The sequence below is a fragment of the Chlorocebus sabaeus genome, chromosome 13, assembly GCF_047675955.1.
Source record: "Chlorocebus sabaeus isolate Y175 chromosome 13, mChlSab1.0.hap1, whole genome shotgun sequence".
In the NCBI taxonomy this organism is placed as follows: Eukaryota; Metazoa; Chordata; class Mammalia; order Primates; family Cercopithecidae; genus Chlorocebus; species Chlorocebus sabaeus.
Window position 1 is genome coordinate 46105292 of NC_132916.1, and position 24720 is coordinate 46130011.

General features: G+C 35.5%; 1 long non-coding RNA gene across 1 annotated transcript in view; it reads left to right on the plus strand.

Annotated features, from left to right (window-relative positions):
- LOC140713240 (uncharacterized) overlaps nucleotides 1-22916 on the plus strand; it is a 122069-nt gene extending 99153 nt beyond the window's left edge. Inside the window, exons 3-4 of the long non-coding RNA XR_012095131.1 lie at nucleotides 17575-17643; nucleotides 22100-22916. This is a non-coding gene — a long non-coding RNA (uncharacterized lncRNA). The remainder of the gene's footprint in view (nucleotides 1-17574; nucleotides 17644-22099) is intronic.
- Nucleotides 22917-24720: the final 1804 nt, after the last annotated feature.

A 24720-nucleotide genomic window follows, 5' to 3' on the forward strand; every position in this document is an offset into this window, starting at 1 on the left:
AGATAATTTGTCCGTGTATTGTTATTGAATCAGTGTCTCCACTGGGGAAGGAGGTGCTGGAGCTTTCTATTTTGGCATCTTGCATCCCTCAAAGCATAATTAATTGTATAAATAAGAACAAATTTCTCTAAAGTGTCAAATAGTTATTAGAGTACACAGGTTACAAAAGGGTATTTTTGATAGAGCAAAGTTCCACTCTTCCTTTTCTACCTCTCTTCTCCAACTTATACTGCAGTTGAATTTGGGGTTTGGATTGCAAAGCAAATTTCTAAAGAAAGGGGACCTTACAAGGAAATTTTAAAATAAGTCTTACTGATATTTTTAGAGCATCCAAAATAAGTCTCTTGGGAAGTAAGTTTCTAAAATTTCATGTCTTTTCTTCATCACTCAGACTTGAGGTTGGAAAATCATACTTTTTTAGTAGCTTTATAAAAAAAGTGTCAGAACTTTGTGTAATAAGTAGTTCAAATCACCTCAATTTTCCTACTTTTCTCAAATATCTTTGTCATGAAGTGATGAGCCCAACTGCAAAATTTTTATTAGCTGTCAACTTTCCATTGACCAGTGATTCATTTTCTCATGTAATAAATCACTTCCACTCCACTACACAGTAGGAAACTTTGTGGTATGTTTCCAGCATAATTAAAAATAGTTTGTTATTCTCAGCTTCTCCTTGACTATTTGAATGAAGATATTAGAGAACCGTCAAAGTCTGCACACTCAACACAGGATTGTCACACTGTTGGTGAGAGTGCCAAAAAGCCAAAGAGAAGAAAACCACAGTTGAAGAAAAAGCATTCTTCTGGCCAAAAGAAAAGATGAGTACAACTGCCTCACACATTCTAGTTCTCAAAAACTGGGTTCAGCTATATATATATATATATGTAAAACTACACACATATCTATATACACACATATACATACACACACACAGGTGTATCTATGGACAGTTGATATGTATATGTATACATTTATATATGTATATGCATATGAATATATATGAATATCTTAATATTTATATTCTATACTGTTTGTTCATATACATATATGCCAATATTAAGCTATTCATAAATATTCTGTAAGCTTCTTTTTTATTATTTTTCCTCTAGAATAGAATACATTACTATATTAGATTTTCATTGTTTTTGAGCTCTCATTTGCTACTTACATTGTCTAAAATAAATTATTTTATTTTATTTACCTGATACAGTGAGAGGGGCAGATAAAATACAGAGTGTAAATAAAATCTTAAGAAAAGGTTGACAGTAATTAATTTGAAAATATTTTTTCCCAAATAGCTTTTTTTAGATTAAAAAAAAAATCTAATCTAGCAAGCCACAATGTTATTTGTAGATATTTTGGTCTCTAACTATAATGCTACTGATGAATTTTATCCTAATATTAATTTTAGAAACAATATAAACAAATAAATTATTTTCTTTAACTTTTTCATTTCTTTACTTCAATATGTTTTTGGGGAACAGGTGGTAATTGGTTACATGAATAAGTTCTTTAGTGATGATTTCTGAGATTTTGGTGCACCCATCACCTGAGCAGTGTGCAATACAATGTGTAGTCTTTTATCCATTGCCTCCCCTCACCTTTTTTCCCCGAGTCCCCACAGTCCAATGTATCATTCTCATCCCTTTATAGTTTATGTCTCTTCATAGTTTAGCTCCCACATCTGAATGAGAACATACAATGTTCTCCATTCATGTTCCTCATTTGATGTTGGTTTTCTATTCGTGAGTTACTTCACTTAGAATAATAGTCTCCAATTCCATCCAGTTTTCTGTGAATGTGATTATTTCATTCCTTTTTATGAATGAGTAGTATTTCATGGTATGTATACCTCATTTCCTTTATCCACTCGTCGATTGATGGGCACTTGGGCTGGTTACATATTTTTGCAATTGCAAATTGTGCTGCTATAAATATGCATGTGCAAGAATCTTTTATGTATAATGACTTATTTTCCTCTGGGTAAATAGCTGGTAATGGGAATGTTGGATCAAATGGTACATCTACTTTTAGTTCTTTGAGGATCCTCCACACTGTTTTCTGTAGTAGATGTACTAGTTGACATTCCCACCAACAGTATAAAAGTGTTCCCTTTTCATCAGGTCCACACTAACATCTATTATGTTTTGATTTTGACCATTCTTGCAGGAGTGAGGAGGTACCGCATTGTGGTTCTGAGTTGCATTTCCCTTATAGTTAGTGATGTTGAACATTTTTCCACATGCTCATTGGCCATTTGTATATCTTCTTTTGAGAATTGTCTATTTATGTCCTTAGCGCACTTTTTGATAGGACTGTTTGCTTTTTGCTTCCTGATTTGAGTTCTTTGTAGATTCTGGATATTAGTCCTTTGTTGAATGTATACATTGTGAAGATTTTCTCCCACTCTGTGGGTAGTCTGTTAACTCTGCTGATTATTTCTCTTGCTGTGCAGAAGCTTTTTAATTTAATTAAGTCCCGTCTATTTATCTTTGTTTTTGTTGTGTTTGCTTTTAGGTTCTTGGTCATGAAGCCTCTGCCAAAGCCAATGTCTAGAAGGGTTTTTCTGATAGTGCCTTCTGATAGAATCTTTATGTTTCAGATCTTAGATTTAAGCCTTTGATTCATCTTCAGTTGATTTTTGTGTAAGGTGAGAGATGAGGAACCAGTTTCATTCTTTTACATGTAGCTCCCCAATAATCCCAGCACCATTTGTTGAATAGAGTGTCCTTTCTCCATTTTATGGTTTGTTTGCTTTGTCAAAGACAAGTTGGCTGTAAGTGCTTGGCTTTATTTCTGGTTTCTTTATTCTGTTTCATTGCTCTATGTGCTTATTTTTATACCTTTACCATGCTGTTTTGGTGACTGTGGCCTTATAATGTAGTTTGAAGTCAGGTAATATTATGCCTCCAGACTTGTTCTTTTTGCTTAGTCTTGGTTTGGCTATGTGGGCTCTTTTTTGGTTCTGTGGTAATATGAATTTTATATTTTAAAATATGAATTTTAAGATTTTTTTCTAGTTCTGTGAAGAATGTTGGTGGTATTTTGATGAGAATTACATGGAATTTCTAGATTACTTTTGGCAGTATGGTGATTTTCATAATATTGATTCTACCCATCCATGAGCTTGGGATGTGTTTCTATTTGTTTATGTCTTCTATTATTTCTTTCAGCAGTGTTTTGTAGTTTTCCTTGTAGAAGTCTTTCACCTTTTTGGTTAGGTATATTCCTAAGTTTTTCTTTTTTTTTTTTTCCAGTTATTGTGAAAGGGGTTGAGTTCTTGATTTCATCCTCAACTTGTTTGCTGTTGGTGTATAACAGAGAGCTACTAATTTGTGTACATTAATTATGTATGCTGAAACTTTTTCATTTACCAGTTCTGGGAGATTTTGGATGAGTCTTTAGTGTTTTCTAGGTATACAATCCTATCATCAACAAACAATGACAGTTTGACTTCCTCTTTGTTGATTTGGATGTCCTTTATTTCTTTCTCTTGTCTGATTGCTCTGGCTAGGACTTCCCATATTATGTTGAATAGAAGTGGTAAAAGTGGGCATCCTTATCTTGTTCCACTTCTCAGGGGGAATGCTTTCAACTTTTCCCCAGTCAGTATAATGTTGGCTGTGGATTTGTTGTAGACAGCTTTTATTACCTTAAGATATGTCTCTTCTATGCTGATTTTGCTGAGGGTTTTAGTCATAAAGGGATGCTGGATTTTGTCAAATGCTTTTTCTGTGTCTATTGAGATGATCATGTGATTTTTGTTTTTAATTCTGTTTATATTGTGTATCACATTTATTGACTTGCATATATTAAACCATCCCTGCATCCCTGGTATGAAACCCACTTGATCATGGTGAATTATCTTTTTGATATGCTGTTGGATTCAGTTCTCTAGGATATTGTTGAGGACTTTTGCATCTATGTTCATCAGGGATACTGGTCTGCGATTTTATTTTTGTTATGTCCTTCCCTAGTTTTGCTATTAGGGTGATACTGGCTTCATAGAATGATTTAGGGAGATTCCCTCTTTCTCTATCTTTTGTAATAGTGTCAGTAAGATTGGTATCAATTCTTCTTTGAATGTCTGATAGAATTCAGCTGTGAATCCATCTGGTACTGGACTTTTATTTTTGGCAGTTTTAAAAAATTTTATTTCAATCTTGCTGCTTGTTATTGGTCTGTTCAGAGATTCTATATCTTTCTGGTTTAATCTAGAAAGGTTGTATATTTCCAAGAATTTATCCATCTCTCTAGATTTTCTAGTTTGTGTGGATAAAGGTGTTCATAGCAGCCTTGAATAATCTTTTTTATTTCTGTGGTATCAGTTGTAATATCTCCTGTTTCATTTTTAATTGAGCTTACTTGGATCTTCTCACTTCTTTACTTGGTTAATCTCGCAAATGATCAGTTTTATTTAACTTTTCAAAAAACCAGCTTCTTGTTTCATTTATCTTTTGTACTTTTTTTTGAATACCATTTAGTTCTGCTCTGATTTTGGTTATTTATTTTGTTGTGCTGGGTTTGGGTTTGGGTTTGGATTGTTCTCTTTTCTCCAGTTCTGTGAGGTGTGACCTTAGATTGTCTATTTGTGCTCTTTCAGGCTTTTTGATATAGGCATTTAATGCTATGGACTTTCCTCTTATCGCTGCTTTTGCTGTATCCCAGACATTTTGGTAGGTTGTATCACAATGACTCAGTTCAAAGAATTTTTTAATTTCCATCTTGATTTCAGTGTTTGCCAATTGAGCATTCAGGGGCAGGTTATTTAATTTCCATATATTTGCATGATTTTGAGGGTTCCTTTTGGATGTGATTTCCAATTTTATTCCTTTGTGTTCTGACAGAGTACTTGATATAATTTCGATTTTCTTAAATTTACTGAGACTTGTTTTGTGGCCTATCATATGGTCTATCTTGGAGAATGTTCCATGTGCTGATGAGTAGAATGTATATTCTGCAGTTGTTGGGTAGAATCTTCTATAAATATTTGTTAAGTTCATTTGTTCTAGGGTTTATCTTAAGTCCATTGTTTCTTGACTTTCTGTCTTGATGACCTGTCTAGTGCCATCAATGGAGTATTAAAATTCCCCACTGTGATTGTGTTGCTGTCTGTCTCATTTCTTAGGTCTATAAGTAATTGTTTTATAAATTTGGGAGCTCCAGTGTTAGGTGCACATATATTTAGAATTATGATATTTTCCTGTTGGACTAGTTCTTTTATCATTATATAATGTCCGTCTTTGTCTTTTTAAACTGCTGTTGCTTTGAAGTTTGTTTTGTCTGATGTAAGAATAGCTACTTCTGCTCACTTTTGGTGTCCATTTGCATGAAACATCTTTTTCCACCCCTTTACCTTAAGTTTATGTGAGTCCTTATGTGTTAGGTGAGTGTCCTGAAGACAACAGAAATTTGGTTGGCAAATCTGTATCCCTTCTGCCATTCTGTATCTTTTAAGTGCAGCATTTAGGTCATTTACATTCAATGTAGTATTGAGATATGAGGTATTATTTCATTCATTTTGCTATTTGTTGTCTGAATACCTTGTTGTAGGTTTTTCATTGTGTTATTGTTTTATAGATCATGTAAGCCTTATGCTGTAAAGAGGTTCTATTTTGGTGTATTTTGAGGATTTATTTCAAGGTTTAGAGCTCCTTTTAGCAGTTCTTGTAGTGCTGGCTTGGTAGTGACAAATTCTCACACCATTTGTTTATCTGGAAAAGACTGTATCTTTCCTTCATTTATGAAGCTTAGTTTGGCTGGATACAAAATTCTTGACTAATAATTGTTTTGTTCAAGGAGGCTAAAATATAGGACCCCAATCCCTTCTATCTTGTAGGGTTTCTGCTGAGAAATCTGTTGTTAATTTGATAGTTTTTTCTTTATAGGTCACCTGATGCTTTTGCCTCACAGCTCTAAAGATTCTTTCTTTCATCTGGTCTTCAGACAACCTGATGACTATTTGCCTAGGCAATGATCTTTTTGCAATGAATTTTCCGGGTGTTCTTTGAGCTTCTTGCATTTGGATGTCTAGAATATTCTCTCAAATATGTTTTCCAAAGTTTTAGATTTCTCTTCTTCCTTGGGAATAACAATTATTCTTAGTTTTGGATGTTTAGGATAGTTCCAAACTTCTTGGAGGCTTTGTTCATTTTTAAAAATTATTTTTTCTTTTTCTTTTTTTTTTTTTTTAACAAAATGGGTTAATTTGAAAATCTTGTCTTGATGCTCTGAAGTTCTTTCTTTTGCTTGTTTGATTCTCTTGCTGAGACTTTCTAGTGCATTTTCAATTTCTCTAAGTGTGTCCTTGCTTTCCAGAAGCTGTGATTGTTCTTTATCTATCCTTTCTATTTCACTGAAGAGTTTTCCTTTCATATCCTGTATCATGTTTTTGATTTATCTAAGTTGGACTTCACCTTTCTCTGGTGACTCCTTGATTAGCTTAATAATCAGCCTTCCAAATTCTTTTTCTGGCAATTTAGAGATTTTGTTTGGGTTTGGATCCATTGCTGGTGAGCTGGTATGATCTTTTGGGAGTCCTTAAGAAGTTTATAAGTTCTTTAGGACTTTATAAGTTTTATCATATTATCAGAATTGTTTTTCTGATTCCCCCCAATTTGGGTAAACTATGTCAGAGGGAAAATCTGAGACTCAGGGGCTGCTTTTCAGATTATTTCATCTCAAGCGTGTTCCCTTGATGTGGTGTTCTCCCCCTTCCCCTAAGAATAGAGCTCCCTGAAACCAAACTGTAGTGATTGCTTTTGCTCCTCTGGGTCTAGTCACCCAGCAGAGCTACTGGACTCCAGGCTGGTACTAAGGAGTGTCTGCAAAGAGTACCGTGATATGGTCTATCTTCAGGTCTTGCAGCTGTGGATACTAGCACCTGCCCTGGTGGAAGTAGCAGGGGAGTGAAATGGACTCTATGAGGGTTTTTGGTTGTGTTTTTGTTTAGTTCACCAGTTTTGTGTTGGTTTACCTCCACCCAGGAGGTGGTGCTTTCAAGAGCGCATCAGTTGTGGTCCTATAGGGAGTATGCAAACTGGCCCTAGGGATACCTAGTTAAGTATTTGGGTTTCTCAGAAGGTGAGCAGGGCCATAGAGCCCCTAAAAGATTATGACCATTGTCTTTGGCTACCAGGGCGAATAGAGAAAGACTACCAGGTCGGGGCAGGGATAGGTATGACTGAGCCCAGCCTCTCCTTGTGTGGGGCTTGTTGCGGCTGCTGTATGGAATGGCAGTGTGGTTCCCAGTCTAATGAAGTTATATTCCCAGGGGGATTATACCTGCCTCTGCTGCATCATAAAGGTCACCAGGGAAGTAGGGGAAAGCCGGCAGTCACAGGCCTCACCCTGCTCCTACACAGCCTGCAGTCTTAAAGGCTGGTCTCAGTCCTACCATATTCTCTCTGCAGCACTGAGTCTATTTTCAGGCAGCTAGTGACAGGCAGAGAACATGTCCCAGACCACCACCTTTCTCAGTCCCTCCTGAGAAAGCAACTCAACTCACAGTTTTTTTGGCATCTCAGAGAGCCTGTAGCAGTGATCCCATTTCTTCAAAGGGTCTGTGGATTATCTTGGCTTTCCTGGTATGTTCCTGTGATAGTTCTTGGAGCAAAAGTTCACTATGTGAGTCTCCACATGCTGCTCTGTCCATGTGGGCAGGAGCTGCAAGCTAGTCCTGCCTTCTATCCACCATCATCCTCTGCAAATAAATAATTTTCAACTGGCATTTATTATTAATCTGTTCCAGGCACTTAATACATATACACATATTGTCTAGTCTCAATGACCACATTATAGGGGAAGATGTTAAGTAACTTGCCAAACATCCCACAGCCAGATAGTGGCAGAGCAAGAATTGATACTGAGCAGAGAAAAGAACCATACTCAAAAACCTTATATTATTCTTTCTTCATTCTTGATGTTCAATGAGTAATAACACAGTCTATTTGCTCTATAATCTTAAATTAAAACACGATGTGATAGGAAAGGATAAATTATAATAGTATCATCCTACTTTGTTTTATGGTAAAGCAAATCAGTCACCACAAGAGAGAAAATCACTGCACACACACACACACACACACACACAAAGTTGTGAAATTATACAAAGTATCATTTTGTTGTCAATATGCCCCTCCAAAGACTGAGTTGATTGTACTACACCTTCTCAGAGCTCTATCTGGGAAAGGATAGGAAGGTTCACATGCTTCTTTTCTTTTTCTTTTTTTTTTCTGAAATGGCAAAAAGCCCAGACTTTTTTGTTACCATTCCATGGTAAACATTTGTCTCTCCAGTCACCCAGATTCATGATTCATTTGTTAGGGGCTTAGTGGGCACATTTTGGCTGTCAGCCTGCCATGTGCCCATGCCGGGCATTGAGTGAGTTCTGTATAGAGGAAGTCTCTCCTTTTTGACCATACAAGAGCATGTGGATGGGCTTTCTAACCAGATGCAGTTTAGCAATGAGATAGGTATGCAACACAGGAAAGGCCTAAGGAGGCACCTCGCCCACAAATTACCGTGGGTGCCACACTCAGCACTAAGCAGTGTTGGCCATGAACTACATTAGAGCATAGTAACTGTACTGTTTTATCGTGCCTCTGTATGTGTTAGATAGCACAGAGATGTGACTTCTTAAGGAACCATCACTGTTTGAAACATGTGAAGTAAGTCTAGAACTGCTATATCATGTGACAACTATGTGTTTGCTTTGTTTAATAATGATTCATAATGGTCTTTTGAGCATTATGAATCAGGCTATACAGCCTCATTTTTTACATCATTTAAAAATGAGACTTCTATCAACACCAATTCTAAAAATGTGCATAAAACATCTGCACTGATGTCCCCTAACCTTGTTGGAGCTCAGACTTTTGCCTTCAAGAAATCATTGTACAGAACAACTGTATAAAACTTGAAGAATAGCTGAGAATATAAATGTAGAAGAAGTAAAGAGGCAAAGGATCAGTTAAAGCCACATCTTTTCTTCCTGTTAGGTTGGTGCTTTCTCTAACACTTTCTATGTTTCTTATTTCATTCATTCTTTTAATGAATAATTATTGTGTGACTTCTATGTGCAAGGCACTGTAGTAGGAACAAGAATGGAGGAGATAATTTTGAGGCACAGAGTAATTTGAGGGGTAGGCTGGTCCTGGGAAGTGTGCTAATAAGCATAGTTTAAATTAGAAAATGAGCATAGTATACCCAAATAGCAGCAATATTCAAGTGAGAGAGGAATAAATATAAAGAAGTAAAAAAATTCCCATGTATATTGCCTATGCCAAATTTTATTCACAGCCAGTCCTGTAGCCAGAAAGAAGTAAATATTTGTTCTCTGCCTCCTTCCTTCCTGAACTCAGAGTTCTGTCTCAAGTATAATAAGCACAATTCAACTTAATTACACATTCAGGAGAATGGCGTAAACCCGGGAGGCGGAGCTTGCAGTGAGCTGAGATCCGGCCACTGCACTCCAGACCGGGCGACAGAGCAAGACTCCGTCTCAAAAAAAAAAAAAAAAAAAAAAAAAAAAAAATTACACATTCAATAGGTTTCAGGTGGAGAGAGGCTATAATTTAAAATATTTTCTATCAAAAATTATGCTTTAAAAGCCAAATAATTTACAGGCAAATTTTGAGGATTGTGTGTACCTACATGGAATCATATTCTTTCCTTTTCATAGGACTTAACTCATCATATAACTATATTCGTAATTATGTAATGATATAGAGCTTAGCTAACTATGTAAAGTTAGGCTGAATATGTAGCAAAATTTCATTCTTCACAGTGAAAAGTTCAAGCGATTAATGGCCACTGTATTCATCCATTTTCATGCTGCTGATAAAGACGTACCTGACATTGGGAAGGAAAAGAGGTTAAATTGGACTTACAGTTTCATATGGCTGGGGAGGCCTCAGAATCATGAAGGGAGGTGAAAGGCACTTCTTACATGGTAGTGGCAAGAGAAAATGAGGAAGATTCAAAAGCAGAAACCCTTAATAAAACCATCAGATTTGTGAGACTTATTCACTACCATGAGAACAGTATGGGGGAAACCACCCCCATAATTCAAATTATCTCCCATTGAGTTACTCCCACAACACATGGGAATTATGGGAGTACAATTCAAGATGAGATTTGGGTGAGTACACAGAGCAAAACCCATTCCACCCATGACCCCTTCAAATCTCATGTCCTCACATTTCAAAACCAATTATGCATTCCCAACAGTCTCCTGAAGTCTTAACTCATTTCAGCATTAGCCCAAAATTCCACAGTCCGAAGTCTCATCTGAGACAAGTCAAGTCCCTTCCGCCTATGAACCTATAAAGTCAAAAGCAAGCTAGTTACTCCCTAGACACAATGAGAATACGGGTATTGGATAAATACAACCGTTCCACATGGGAGAAATTGGCCAAAACAAAGTGATTACAGGGCCTATGCAAGTCTGAAATCCAGTGGGGCAGTCAAAATTTAAAGCTCCAAAGTGATCTCCTTTAATTCCATATCTCACTTCCAGGTCACACTGATGCAAGAGGTAGGTTCCCAAAGTCTTGGGCAACTCCACCCCTGTGTCTTTGCAGGGTATGCCTCCCTCCTGGCTGCTTTCACAGGCTGGTGTTGAGTGTCTGTAGCTTTCCCAGGTGCATGGTGCAAGCTGTCAGTAAATCTACCATTCTGGGATCTGGAGGACAATGGCCGTCTTCTCACAGCGTCACTAGGCAGTGCCCTAGTAGGCACTCTGTGTGGAGGCTCCAACCCCACATTTCCCTTCCACACTGCCCTAGCAGAGGTTCTCCATGAGGCCCCCAACCTGCAGCAAACTTTTGCTTGGGCATCCAGGCATTTGCATACATCTTCTGAAATCTAGGTGGAGGTTCCCAAACCTCAATTCTTGACTTGTGTACACCTGCCAGCTCAACACCATGTGGAAGCTGCCAAGGTTTGGGACTTGCACCCTCTGAAACCATAAGTGACGCTCTACCTTGACCCTTTTTAGCAATGGCTGAAGCAGCTGGAATGTAGGGCATCAAGTCCCTAGGCAGCACACAGCATGGGGACCCTAGGCCTGGCCCACAAAACCATTTTTTCCGCCTAGGCTTCTGGATCTGTAAAGGGAGGGGCTACCATGAAGGCCTATGACATGTCCTGGAGACATTTTCCCCATTGTCTTGGGGATTAACATTGGGCTTCTTGTTACTTATGCAAATTTCTGCAGCCAGCTTGAATTTCTCCTCAAAAAATGGGTTTTTCTTTTCTACTGCATCATCAGGCTGCAAATTTTCTGCTTTTATGCTTTGTTTCCCTTTTAAAGTGGAATGCTTTTAACAGCATCCAAGTCACATCTTTTTTATTATTATTATTTTTTTATTTTTTTGAGACAGAGTCTTACTCTGTCGTCCAGGCTGGAGTGCAGTTGTGTGATCTCAGCTCATTGTAGCCTCTGCCTCCTGCTACAAGTGATTCTCTTCTCTGTCATTCAGGCTGGAGTGCAGTGGTGTGAGCTTAGTTCATTATAACCTCCACCTCCTGGTACAAGCAATTCTCCTGCCTCAGCCTCTCGAGTAGGTGGGACTATAGGCATATGCCACCACACCCAGCTAATTTTTATATTTTTAGTAGATATGGGTTTCATCATGTTGACTAGGCTGGTCCTGAACTCCTGACTCAAGTGACCCACCCACCTCAGCCTCCCAAGGTGCTGGGATTATAGGCATGAGTCACTGTGTCTGGCCCCAAGTCACATTTTTAATGGTTTGCTGCTTAGAAATTTCTTCTGCCAGATACCCTACATCATCTCTCTCAAGTTCAAAATTCCACAAATCTCTAGGACGGGGGCAAAATGCTCCCTGTCTCTTAGCTAAAACTTAGTAAGAGTCACCTTTGCTCCAATTCCCAATAAATTCCTCATCTTCATCTGAGACCACCTCAGCCTGGACCTTATTATCCATATCATTATCAGTCTTTAGGTCAACGCCATTCAACAAGTCACAGGGAAGTTACAAGCTTTCCCACATGTTCCTTTCTTCTTCAAACCCTCCAAACTGTTCCAGCCTCTGCCGGTTACCCAGTTCCAAAGACACTTCTATGTATTTGGGTATCTTTTCAGCAATACCCCACTCTACTGGTACCAATTTACTGTATTAGTCCATTTTCATGCTGCTGATAAAGACATACCCAAGATTGGAAAGAAAAAGAGGTTCAATTGGACTTACAGTTCGACATGGCTGGGGATAACTCAGAATCATAGCGGGAGGTGAAAGGCACTTCTTACATGGCAGTAGCAAGAGAAAATGAGTAAGATGCAAAAGCAGAAACCCCTGATAAAACTATCAGATCTCCTGCGACTTATTCAGGAACATGAGAATGGTATGGGGGAAACCGCCCCCATGATTCAAATTATCTTCCACTGGGTCCTTCCTACAACACTTGGGAATTATGGGAGTACAATTCAAAATTAGATTTGGGTGGGGACACAGAGCCAAACCATATCACTCACTATCTTTCTACCTATTATGGATTCAAAACTTTTTGTGTGTGTGTGTGGATTTCTAGTATAAGACTTTGTATCCTAAACATTTACCAATAATTCATTAATTATAACTTAGAGTATTTTCTCCTTGAAGTTAAATTTGTAGTAGAATTCTTAAACTTTAAAAACTTGGAATTCATTCAATCCTTTTTTTGGGTGAAGTTTTTGAGGCAATGAAAGAAAGGATTTTTTTTTTTTTCGATTTTGTACTAAAATCATTCCAACACTACATAATTACATTCTTGTGAGTAATTTTAAATGATTTTCTGAGAGATCGGCTTAGTTACTGAACAAAATTTAACAAAAAATGTCATTAAATCTGAAGTTGCTATGCTTATGGTGCAGGTACATTCTTACATTCTTTTTCTTCTCCAAAATTTTTCAGATCCAAACACCATATCAGAGTTCATTGCCTTTTAGGGCTTATATTTACAGACATTTTAATAAAAGTCATGAGACTTCATCCTGTGTTTTTATGGGACTTGAATCTAAAGAGATGAATCAGAGTGGTTGTTAAATCTGAATTAATATTGTTGAGATTCCATTGGCAACACAACTGCTGATTTGGAATATCTGTTGTGACTTTAGTACACTTTAGTCATGAAGAGTGAGTGCAAAATATTTATAGCATTTCAAAAAATTTTGAAAAGTTCATTTTGGGTCATAAATGTGGTTCCCACTTGCACTTCTCTAGTTACATGTTTAACAGTAGAGTAAATGTCCAGCATGACTGACATTCTGGGAAAAAGAATTAACTAAGAGGTTTTTCAAGTTTTATGAATAGAAAAATCACAAGAGAATTCAGATAGCCCCAAAAAGCTATTGACATATTATGGTAGAAATCCCTGCTCATTAAGGAGTACTTACAGAATAATCATTCAGAGAAAGGTGAATTTTGGCTATGCCACTTCATAACTCAGAACTTGTGATGTTATTCAAAATGCTTCAACATTCTGGGCCTTAATGTCCACATATGTAAAATGGAGAAATAATGGATACTATATAGAGTTATTATAAGGATGAAATGAGATCATGAAAAAAAGTGGCTGAGACATTGTAGCTTTGCAATACATGGTAGCTGTATAGCTGTATATGCCAGGAAAATAAATGCTGAACAATAATGAGTGACTAAATCACAACAATCTTGTGAATTCTGGGCCTGAGTCCTAAAGAACTTGTGAAAAGCATGATCTTTTCATTGACTGGTATGTGTTTTGTGTAGGAAACATGTTTATAATGTATGAGAGATTGAAGTTCAATTATCTTATTTTCTTTCACTCAAGAGACATCATAGCGTCATGCTCTCAATATTGTTCTTAATAATTGTTTGAAGGATTGAGTCTATGCTGCCTAAGAATTTATGATTGGTAATGGGAATTAACCATATAAACTACATCCTGCATATGTGTTAGCTAATGCTTTTCCTTTGTTTAGTCTAGAAATGCCTTAATTTTATTAAAAACCTACCTCTTAAAACGGTACTGAGAAATTGCATTGTTGGAAATTTTAGGAAAGACTACTGGGGGTGATTTGGGGGGTTGTCCTATAAATTATCTTTGCAGGCTTCTAGGTACCCTTCTGCACATAGGGCCAGTCCTGCCTGTAGCTTCTCTGCTGTTTTCATGTTCCACTTCAGGTAAAAGAGGGACTGTGCTGTTTAATCACATGAGCTTATATGACATAATTTATCCATATAAGCATAATATGATTTATCCACACAAAAAAATCAAAAGACAAACAATATAGAAAAGCAATGTACACAAAGAAATTCACAACAGTATTTTTTATAGTAATATTAGAAATGACGTAATCACTCACAAGAGGGAAATGACTGGATAATTATCAAATTAAGTCAGTGAAATATTATGTAGTTGCTAAAGTAGTAATTGTGAACATGACAATGTCATAATATAATGTTAATTAAATAAAACAGAACAAAGATTGTATTTCCTCATCATTACAACTTCAGAAAACATGTAAGCATAGATAAATTCTAGAAGTAAAAACTAAAAATTATATATGATGGTGAAAATTGTGTGCATTTGCCCTTTCTTTTTAACTTTCCTCTACTGCCATAATTATGCTGGTACAAAAGAAATAAATATGGAGTAAGCAATAAAAAATTGAATGTTATCTACAAGATGTATAGCACTATATAAAATATGTTTAGGTATTATTCTGTATGTAAAAGTTTAACTTGAGAGTTTAAGTTAATAATTATAGGAATAGTTCAATACATATAGTAATGTTAAAAATGTTAAAAAACCAGAGTAAATGAATTAGAAGTAGAAGACACGAATTATTGCCTCAACTAAGCCACTAAGTGACAATTTAACTTGAAACAGTTTGTTTGTCTGAAACTGAATTTTAACTGTAAAACTCAGGAATTGACTAAGGTTGTTTCAGGTATGTTTCCAGTCTGAAGTTTTTTGATTCTGAGCCTACAGCTCTCTATCCAAGCTTTATGTAATGTTTACACCCTTTATTTCAGGCAGTATCCTAATAATAATGCTAATTACTACTATTGTATTTATTAGGACATCTGCTGAAAATGTGACTTAATTACATCTTAAATGATTACAAGTTATATCCACTACTTAAAATTTCTTCTCAGCTCTCTATCAATCTTAAGAATTTTATCTTTGGAGCTACCTAAGGTAAAAATCATATATATGATTACTTTTATATATAAATATATGAAAAATATAGATTCTTTCGTATATATAAATTTTGTATATGACAGATATAATTATTCTATCTGAAAATGAAAACTAGAGTGTATTTTTGTACATGCTTTTTTCTTTTTAAACTTTTCAACCTAAAAAATGTTTGTGCACAATTTTAATTTTGCAAATCAATTAGGTAATAGAATTATTAAGATACAATTTTTTGTAAAAGTATACTTGGATAAGCTATAATTTTTTTATTAACAGACTAATTAAAACTTGGTAAGAATTTGAAGTGATCAAATTAGTTTGTTTATGAATATAAAACAAATTACCGATGGTATTTAAAAATAAGCTCCAGCAAGGAACTTAAAGAATCTCTTAAACAAGACATATTCTAATTCTTACCTCCCCTTGCAACTGATCAGAATAATTACAAATGGGCTGTAAAGTCAAGGTCATCGAGAGGCAGCTTGGTTTTTGATATTTTCAGTGTCAGGAAGGAAATGAATTGCCTTCAATCAAGGACTGGTAATTACCACAATTCAGGAGCTCACCACCTACAGGAAATGCAAAGACAGAACATACAATCTGTTACAGCAGCTTATGTTGCTTTGATCTTCAGCAAAACTCCATTTGCTGCAGTATCCTGGCATTCTCCACTTTGTTGAATGTGAGGGTTCATAATAGACACAGCCTGTTACTGACTAATTTCAGTGAGGAAACTCCACCTCTTTCTCTCTTATTTTCGTGTTTGACAAGAAGCTCTTTCTCCTAGAGATAAACACATTAAACTTTATCTGATATGGCATGAAGTAAAACAGTGTCAATTTGAGGACACAGACAAGTTGAATGAGCTACATAAACATTTAGGCTTTGTTGGACCAACTAAGTTTTATTATAAAATCTCTCCTCAAACACGTTACAGTGTGCACTCAAAGTCACTTGTCCAAGAAAAGCCTATTTATTTTCTACCTCTATATTTACTTGCACCAGTACATAGAAATTTTTAAGCCTCAAGAGAAGACAAATCACAAAATATTCAGCACCAGAAACTCCAAATTTTAAAATTCCATGGGGCTTGGGGTTTGATTTTTTAGCTCAAGTTCTCGATCAGATGAAAGACATTCTGGTCAGAGGGTTTACAATTTTAGATGCTTTATTTCCTGTGTAATATTTGTGATGTGGCATTTCTGGAAATATATGGTCAGGGAAGGTACAGGAGCAGCATTTTCATGAGAGCTGGTAGAGAGCTTGGTGAGAGAGATACAGTAACAGGTAAAATAAACCCTTCTCATAACCCCTTTTTGCCCTACAAACAAGTGACCCCTCTCTTAAGACAAGCTGACCCAATAAAGCCTGGTTGAGGTATGTCTGTTCATTAATCCAACATTTAATAATTCTCTCCCATACACCAGGCACCGCACAAGGCATCAGATCTGGCAGTGACTACCAAGGCAGCCTCTAATAGGAGCAAATACTCATTTAAAACCCTCCAGCCAACATGGCGAAACCCCATCTCTACTAAAATTACAAAAGTTAGCGGGGCATGGTGGTGCATGCCTGTAAACCCAGCTACTCGGGAGGCTGAGACAGAATTGCTTGAACCCGGGAGGCGGAGGTTGCACTGAGCCAAGATTGCACCACTGCACTCCAGCCTGGGCCACAGAGCAAGACTCTGTTTCAAAAAAAAAAAAAAAAAAAAAAAAAAGCCTCCAACCTAAAATGACTCCTTTAGTTTTTGTCCACTGGTCATTCTATGTAACCTATTTAGAATCTGGCTTTTAAACTAAGATAATTAAAATGAGATTAAGAAACTATTAAGGCTGACATGAAAAAAATGTCAGCAAGGACCTTTAGGTCTATCTACTGAATTTGTCTCATGAAATGCTATTCAGTGATATTTACTAAACTGAAGTAGCTGCAACTATTTACTTCTAATTGGGGGGAAAAAAAATTCATGTAGCTTGACTATGGGTATGGGAACAAGGGGAAAATGAGAGTTACTTAACAGCTGTGGTTTGAATGTGTCCCCCAAAATGCACATTTTCATGAGAGCTGGTAGAGAGTTTGGCAAGAGAGATATGGTAACAGGTAAAATAAACTCTTCTCATAACCCCTTTTTGCCCTACACACAAGTGACCCCTCTCTTGAGACAGGCTGACCTATCTCCACGTGTTGGAAACTTAATTCTCAATGCAACAGTGTTGAGAGTCAGGACCTGTAGGAGGTAATTAGATCATGAGGGCTCAGACCTGGATTAATGCTCTTATCACAGGAATGGATTAATTATCATGGGAACGGGTTCCTGATAAAAGTGATTTCAACTCTTTCTTGCCTTCTGATGCTTTCTTACCCTTCCACCTTCTGCCATAGGATGATGCACCACAAAAGTCATCACCAGATACCAGCAACTTAATGTTGGACTTCTCAGCCTCCAGAACTGTAAGAAATAAATCCCTGTTCTTTATAAATGACCCAGTCTCAGGTATCCCATTATAGCAGCACAGAATGGACTATGATAGAAAATTGGTACGAAGGAGTGGCACCCTTGTTATAACAAATACCTAAAACTGGAAGCCACTCTGGAACTGGGTAATGGGTAGAGTATGGAAGAATTTAGAGGAGCAGGCTAGGAAAAGCCTAAATTGCTGCGTATTACTCCAGAATGGTAAGAAATAAATCTCTGTTCTTTATAAATTGCTCAGACTCACAGCACAAAACGAATTAAGACATTAAGATTTGCCCCATTCTTAGAATTCATTTTCTTCCATTTTTCCTTTTAATTAAATCAATGCCAGCATCTAAGCAATATACCCCTTTTGACCATAGTCTTTCTAATTGACCAGAAGCTTAGATGTGGAAAATGCAAAAATTAGGCACATTTCTGGTGGGTTTAACTTCTGAGAAATTTTCACAAGGTTTTCCTTATTTTATCTCCTCCAGTAAACCTGTGGTTTCATGAACAGGCCTAGAATTTGAGATACAGCTTCTAAACTTCAAAGGTGACTTTTCAACCCATTTGTTTATAGACAAGGTATTAACCTTTTGAGTTCTAGAATAGGGGTTTAGAACTTACTTTCATAAAAGTTTATATAGTCAATTCCATTCACTTATGCTAAGGACATAAAATATTTCTAGATTGCACAATAGGTTTCTGTGGGAATCGAATGGAAATCCAGGTTTCCTGACAAGAAACAAAAGGTGTCTCAGTCTCTCTTGATCCCAGTCACTTCTCAAGAAAAATAATTCTTTACCTGGGTTTATCTCTTCTTAAGTCCAGTGCTTCCTTGTGGTATTTTTATTTTTTATTTTTTTAAATGCTGGATTGCAGATTAAATAAAAAGATCTGAGAAACAGGTCAGAAATTAAATCCTGGTGTTGTCATGGTTTTTTTAAATAGCACCCTTGAAATTGGTTGCAGAACATACATTTTATCTGATTCTAATTATGTGGAATTCCAAAGTCATTTTGGTAACAGAAACTACTCTAACCTGTTATTAAACTCAGGATTTTTTTTTTAAGAAATAAAAATTGCTTGGTAAGAATGTTAACGCTTAAAAAACTATTAATGAATCAGACCAACAAAGTCTCGTCAAATGAATCTGTATCTTTATTCATGGTTCAAGCATTACTTCCACTTAGTTAAAAATGAATACATCCCCTGGAACTTAAAATAAAAGTTGAAGAAAAAAAATGAATGCATCTTTCATCTTTTATGGTTACAGATATAATGGAAAAATTGTTTCTGCCTCAAAGCCTTACTTTATAAATAATTAATGAAATATAGACATTTATAAACATCTCTAAAATTGCATTTCCCAGGGATATATCTATTTAACTCCTGATTCTTTTATTAACATAACCCATACATGGGAAAACAAATTGAAGCTTTTTAAATTACATGCTAATACATGGCCATCAATTTTAAGGGATTTTGAAAAGTCCACAATAGTAAAAATAGAGTAGGAAAAATTATAGTGAAGAAACAATAAAATAAAATAAATGAGCTAAACAATTAGCCTCTCTTTATTTATTTGAAGGAAGTATTTAGAAGTATGTGCTGATTCTTACGTTCTCATACTTCAAGATGAGATCATGTTGGCATGCACTATTAGGGCCCTCACTCTTGTCCATAATGTTTTGGCAAGCTTTAATCAGATAGCTCTGTAATATGGTAATACCTTCTCTTTGGATAACTTCATTTCAAAGCAATCCATAGACATTACACCTTTAATTATAGGAGACCTCGAGGCACAAAGCAAAAGCAGAATCAATTTCATCATGGGAATATACACAGCAAGGCATTAACATCTATAGTTAAATATGTCAGCATCAAACTTCTCCCTGTACCACCCACCATTTCACACAGTTCAGTTAGCTGACTCATTCATAACTTTAAGTCCAATCAGAATAAATTAATGATTCATCACTAATAAAGGTGCAGAGTGTGTACTTTTATTCTTCACTAGGGTAGCATGACCCTTCTGAGTACTTCTGGAGCAAATGTATATGAAGTGCTTGGTTTTTTGTCACTAAGACATAAATTTTCAGGATTGTGGTTTACCACTTGCCAGGCAAAGGAAACTGTAAATAAATGTTTCACCACATATTTATGTGAAAAAAAATTAACTGGTGAATGGACTTTGTTATGATTCTTAATAATAATGAATCATAGTTTTACACATATAGTAGGATGAAGCATTTGAGATTTGATTCTAATATTTCTCTCAGTGTGTTCATAATTTATCCAATGAAAGTATTAAAAGAAAAGCTTTTTGGGGGGTCTTGAATTCAGAAGTCTCACACTTATGCACTTCTATCATATGATGTAATAGGAATGTGTTTAAGATCAGCAGATGATATATTGAATGTAAACATAATGTGCTTATGACAAAAGCCAAAACACTATTTAATTGATTGGGAGAAAACAGAAATTCACCAAGAGTCAAAATCCCAAATAAGAGGTCCATGTTTTCAGGGCTTATTTTAATAGTATTAACTACTGCAATAAATTATTTTTCTTTGTTTTTTTTCTATTCACTTAAAAATATTTAATGGTTTTATTGAACTACATTTTACATATAAAATTCGCCCATTGAAAATATTCAACTTGATGATTTTTAGTAAAATTTAGAATTGTGCAACTATGCTGAGGCGGGTGGATCACGAGGTCAGGAGATCCAGACCATCTTGGCTAACACGGTGAAACCCTGTCTCTACTAAAAATACAAAAAAAAAAAAAAAAAAAAAAAAAAAAAAAAAAAAAAAAAAAAAAAATTAGGGAGGCTGAGGCGGGAGAATGGCGTGAACCCGGGAGGCGGAGCTTGCAGTGAGCCGAGATGGCGCCACTGTACTCCAGCCTGGGCGACACAGAGAGACTCCGTCTCAAAAAAAAAAAAAAAAAAAAAAAAAGAATTGTGCAACTATGATAGATTCCATTTTAGATAACTTCTGTCATTCTAAAAAGATCTTTAATGTCTATTTTTAGTGAAATCTGCTCCCACCCCCAGTCCCAGCAAATACTGATATAATTTTCATCTACTTATTTTTGCTTTTTCTAGAAATTTCATATAAAAAGTGTGGTTTGCAAAATAAAACCCCCTGCACTTGTCAATATGTTACATCACACTGGAAAGGGGACTTTGCCAATGTAAATAAGACTTATAAATGAGGAGGTTATCCAGGACTATCTGGATGGGCCCAATGTAATCACTTCAGTCCTTAAAAGCACAGAACCTTTCTCAGCTGGGTCAGAGAGATACAATAATGGAAGAAGAGTGAGAGAGATGCAACGCAAGAAAGACTCAGTCTGCCATTGATGGCTTTGAAGTTGGAGGAAGGGAGCCATGAGTCAAGAAATGGAGGGGACCTCTAGAAGGGAACAGTCAGAGAATAGATTACCCTCTAGAGCCTCCAGAAAGAAACACAGCCCTGTCAATTTAGCTTGGTGAGACCCATGTAGACTTATGGCTTCCAAAATGATAAGATAATACATTTGTATTGTTTTATGTCATTCAGTTTGTAGGAATTATTATGGTAGCAATAGAAAACTCATAGAAATGACTTATTTCATTTTGTATGATTTTGAGATGCATTAATTTTGTTGCATGGATTATTCTATTTTATTGCTGAGTATCATTCTATTGTATTGATACCAAATTTTGTTTTTTCCAGTCACCTATTGGTGGTCATTTGGGTCGTTTCTAGTTTGTGGCTATTGTAAGTGATGATTTTATAAACATTTATGTACAACTCTTTATGTGGATATCTAAATATATGATTTTATTTCTCTTGGATAAATACCTAAGATTAGAATTGCTGAGTCATATGGTAAATGGATGCTTAACTTTAAAACCTCCCAAACTGTTCTTCAAAAGGGTTGTGCCATTTTACATCCTCACCAATAATGTATAAAAGTTCCAGTTTCTCAAAATATTTGCCAACATTTGGTATGGTCAGTCTTTTTGATTATAGTCATTCTAGTGGGTATATAATGATATCTCATTGTAATTTTAATTTGCATTCTCCTAATGACTGATGATGTTGAGGATGTCTTCATTTGGTGTTTTTATTATTTTATTTTTAGCCATACGTATATCTTCTTTAGTGAAATGCCTATTGAAATATTTTGCCTATTTTCTTGTTATTTGTCACTTATTATTGAGCTTCAAAAGTTCTTTATGTATTCTGTTCAATAGCCAGATTACCTCATCTTCTAGCATTTACACCCTTGAGCAGTGCCTTCCTCATTGCTCTAGGATTGGTCTGACCAAAAGAACCAAACAACATACGGCAGAAATGATGGTATATCACTTCCAAGGTTAGGTTTAAGAGACTGTGTTTTCCATCTCAGCTTCTTTCTCTCCCCTGCCAAACCCCTTTGCATCATTCATTCCAGAGAATCCAGCTGCCGTGTCATGAGGACAATCAGATGGCTTATAAAGGGCCCCTGGGACAAGCAACTGAGGTATTTTTCCAAAAGCCAACAAGGAACCGAGGTCTGCCAACAACCATGTGAGTGAGCACGGAATTTTCTAGCTCCAGATGACTGCGGCTTTGGCCAACAGCTTGTCTTGAGACACCCTGAGCCAGCACCACTCAGCTAAGCCACTTCCAGATTCCTGCCCCTCAAAACTGTGTGACTTGTTGTTTTGAGATGCTAAGTATTACAGTAATTTGGCAACAGATAACAACTATATTCTTGATACAAGTGTTTCTGATATGTATGATTTGCAAATACATTTCTCATTTTGTGGTTTGCCTTTCCATTTTTGAAATGGGATCTTTTGAATACCATCAGTTTTCAATTTCGATGAAGTCAAATTCGCCAGTTTTTATTTTGTGAATCAGGCTTTCAGAATCATGTCTAAGAAATTCTTGCCTAAGGACACACATTGTTTATCAGATGTCGTCTTCTAAAATGTGGATCGTTTTAATTTTTCTACTTTTGTCTCAGATTTGTGTTTATTTAAACTTGTATATGGTGTAAAATAAGCATCTAAGGTTTGTCATTTTGGTTTGGTTTTTGTTTCGCATATAGCGATCCATTTGTTCTAACACCACTTGTGGTAAAGATTATTGTTTTCCTCTTGAATTGCCTAGGCATCTTTGTTAAAAATCAATTTACTGTAAATGTGTGGGTTCTTTACTGGGTTCTTCATCCTGTTTTATTGATCTACATATCTATTATTATATTGATGTCATACTGTGTTGATTACTGTACTTTTGTATTAAAATTTGAAATTACACAAGTCCTCCAGCTTAATGCTTCTTTTTCAAAATGTAAGTTGGAATCATGACTATTTGTTATTAACAAACTCTTCTTTCAACAGCATAATAATATTTTTGAAATGAATAAAGCAGATGAATCAGTTCTGATAAAAATTAAGATATCCAAAATGTTTTCAGAGGTTTTCACCATAGTAAAAAAAAACATACTTGATTTAAATAACTGTTATTCACCTATCATTTTCTCAATGGCTACATTTCATAATGTTAGGATTGATTAACACCAAAAGCAATATCCAATATAAAAAATCAATGATGTTTTTTGGAAAGATTTTAACTATTTATTGATAGCATGTAACTTTACTAAGAAAATGGGTAACATGAACAAAAATTTTAACTATTTTTCAGCACTTATCTGTTGGTCGTGAGAATTTAGAAGGTAAATCCTCATATTGCTGTTAGTGGAACAGTAAATAGTTCCAAAAAATGTTTGGAGAATAATTCATAGATTTCAAGGAATATTTTAAGATTACTTTTGTACTATTTATCAAAAACTGCTTATTATTTTCTGGTTTTTGTTTTTGCTTTTCCTGAAAGAGTACAAATATCAATTGAATTAAACTTTTCTGTACATTATTTCAAAGTATTAAAAATAGTACCCAGTGGCAACTTTTTGTTCATAGAGACGCTATGAAAAATTTCCAATATTATGCAAGAATAAAGTTGTTTTTATTAGGACTATTCCTATCTACTAGTTAAATTGAATCACCTTTAAAGCATCATGTACAGACTTAAAAAGCTTTGTCCTTATTGACATTCAAAGAACCCAGGAAATCTGGACATTTAATTTTCTACCACTTGAAAAAACCTAATATTTTCTTGTTTTACTTTCTATGTTCCTGTTGTATCAATGTTATTAGTCTAAGAAAAATCATTTGAAAGTTTGATTAAGTGAAATATCTGAGTTATTAGCTGGTACACTCATTTTGCGCAGTCTGTATAAACAGGATGATTACCTATAGTATTGGATCTCTGTCATTATCAGACAATTCCAAAATGAATGAAAATGTCAAAATCTGAAATTTCCTATTTACTTCTGACTCAGACAAGAGTCAACAAGGCACATTTGACATTTAGCCTAATTACCATAGTTGCAAAAAATCATTTAGAAAAATGTCAGTGAACATAAAATAATATCCTTTGTCTCATATTAACTGGTTTAATAGTTTTCTCTAAATCTTTATGGAAGAGAATTTGGAAAGGTTTTTCATTGTCAGTTTACATTTGAGTTGGGTTGTGTAAATATGTGGAAGGATATCTGGACATCTTTCAAGATCAGTTAATTTGGGGTTAGGGTTAATCCAGAATTCTTCTATTTGGCATGTACTGGCATATCTTACTAAATTCAATAAAATAGGTAGCCTATATAGAGGTATTACTTATATAAATTATAAGAAGACTCCAAAAATGATTAGAATATGTTAAACTGCACATGTAACAGGATAAATTACTGAAAATTACTTTTCCTATGAGAGCTAATGCTAAACTTTAGTTTTTGCTGAACTTTAGTTTTTGCTAAAGCAAAAAATTGAATTGAATAATACTCAATTCAATTCAATTTTATGTCTGCCACTAGATAAGGTGTGTGTGATCAGATATACCACCCAGATTGCAGGCATAAATTTCTATGTTTCAAAATTTAAAAAATATAAAAAGCTAGGTTTATTTTATGAAATAAAAGTGTTTTGAATCTCACTTAATTAAATAAAAATGGTAAGTAACAAAGCACGG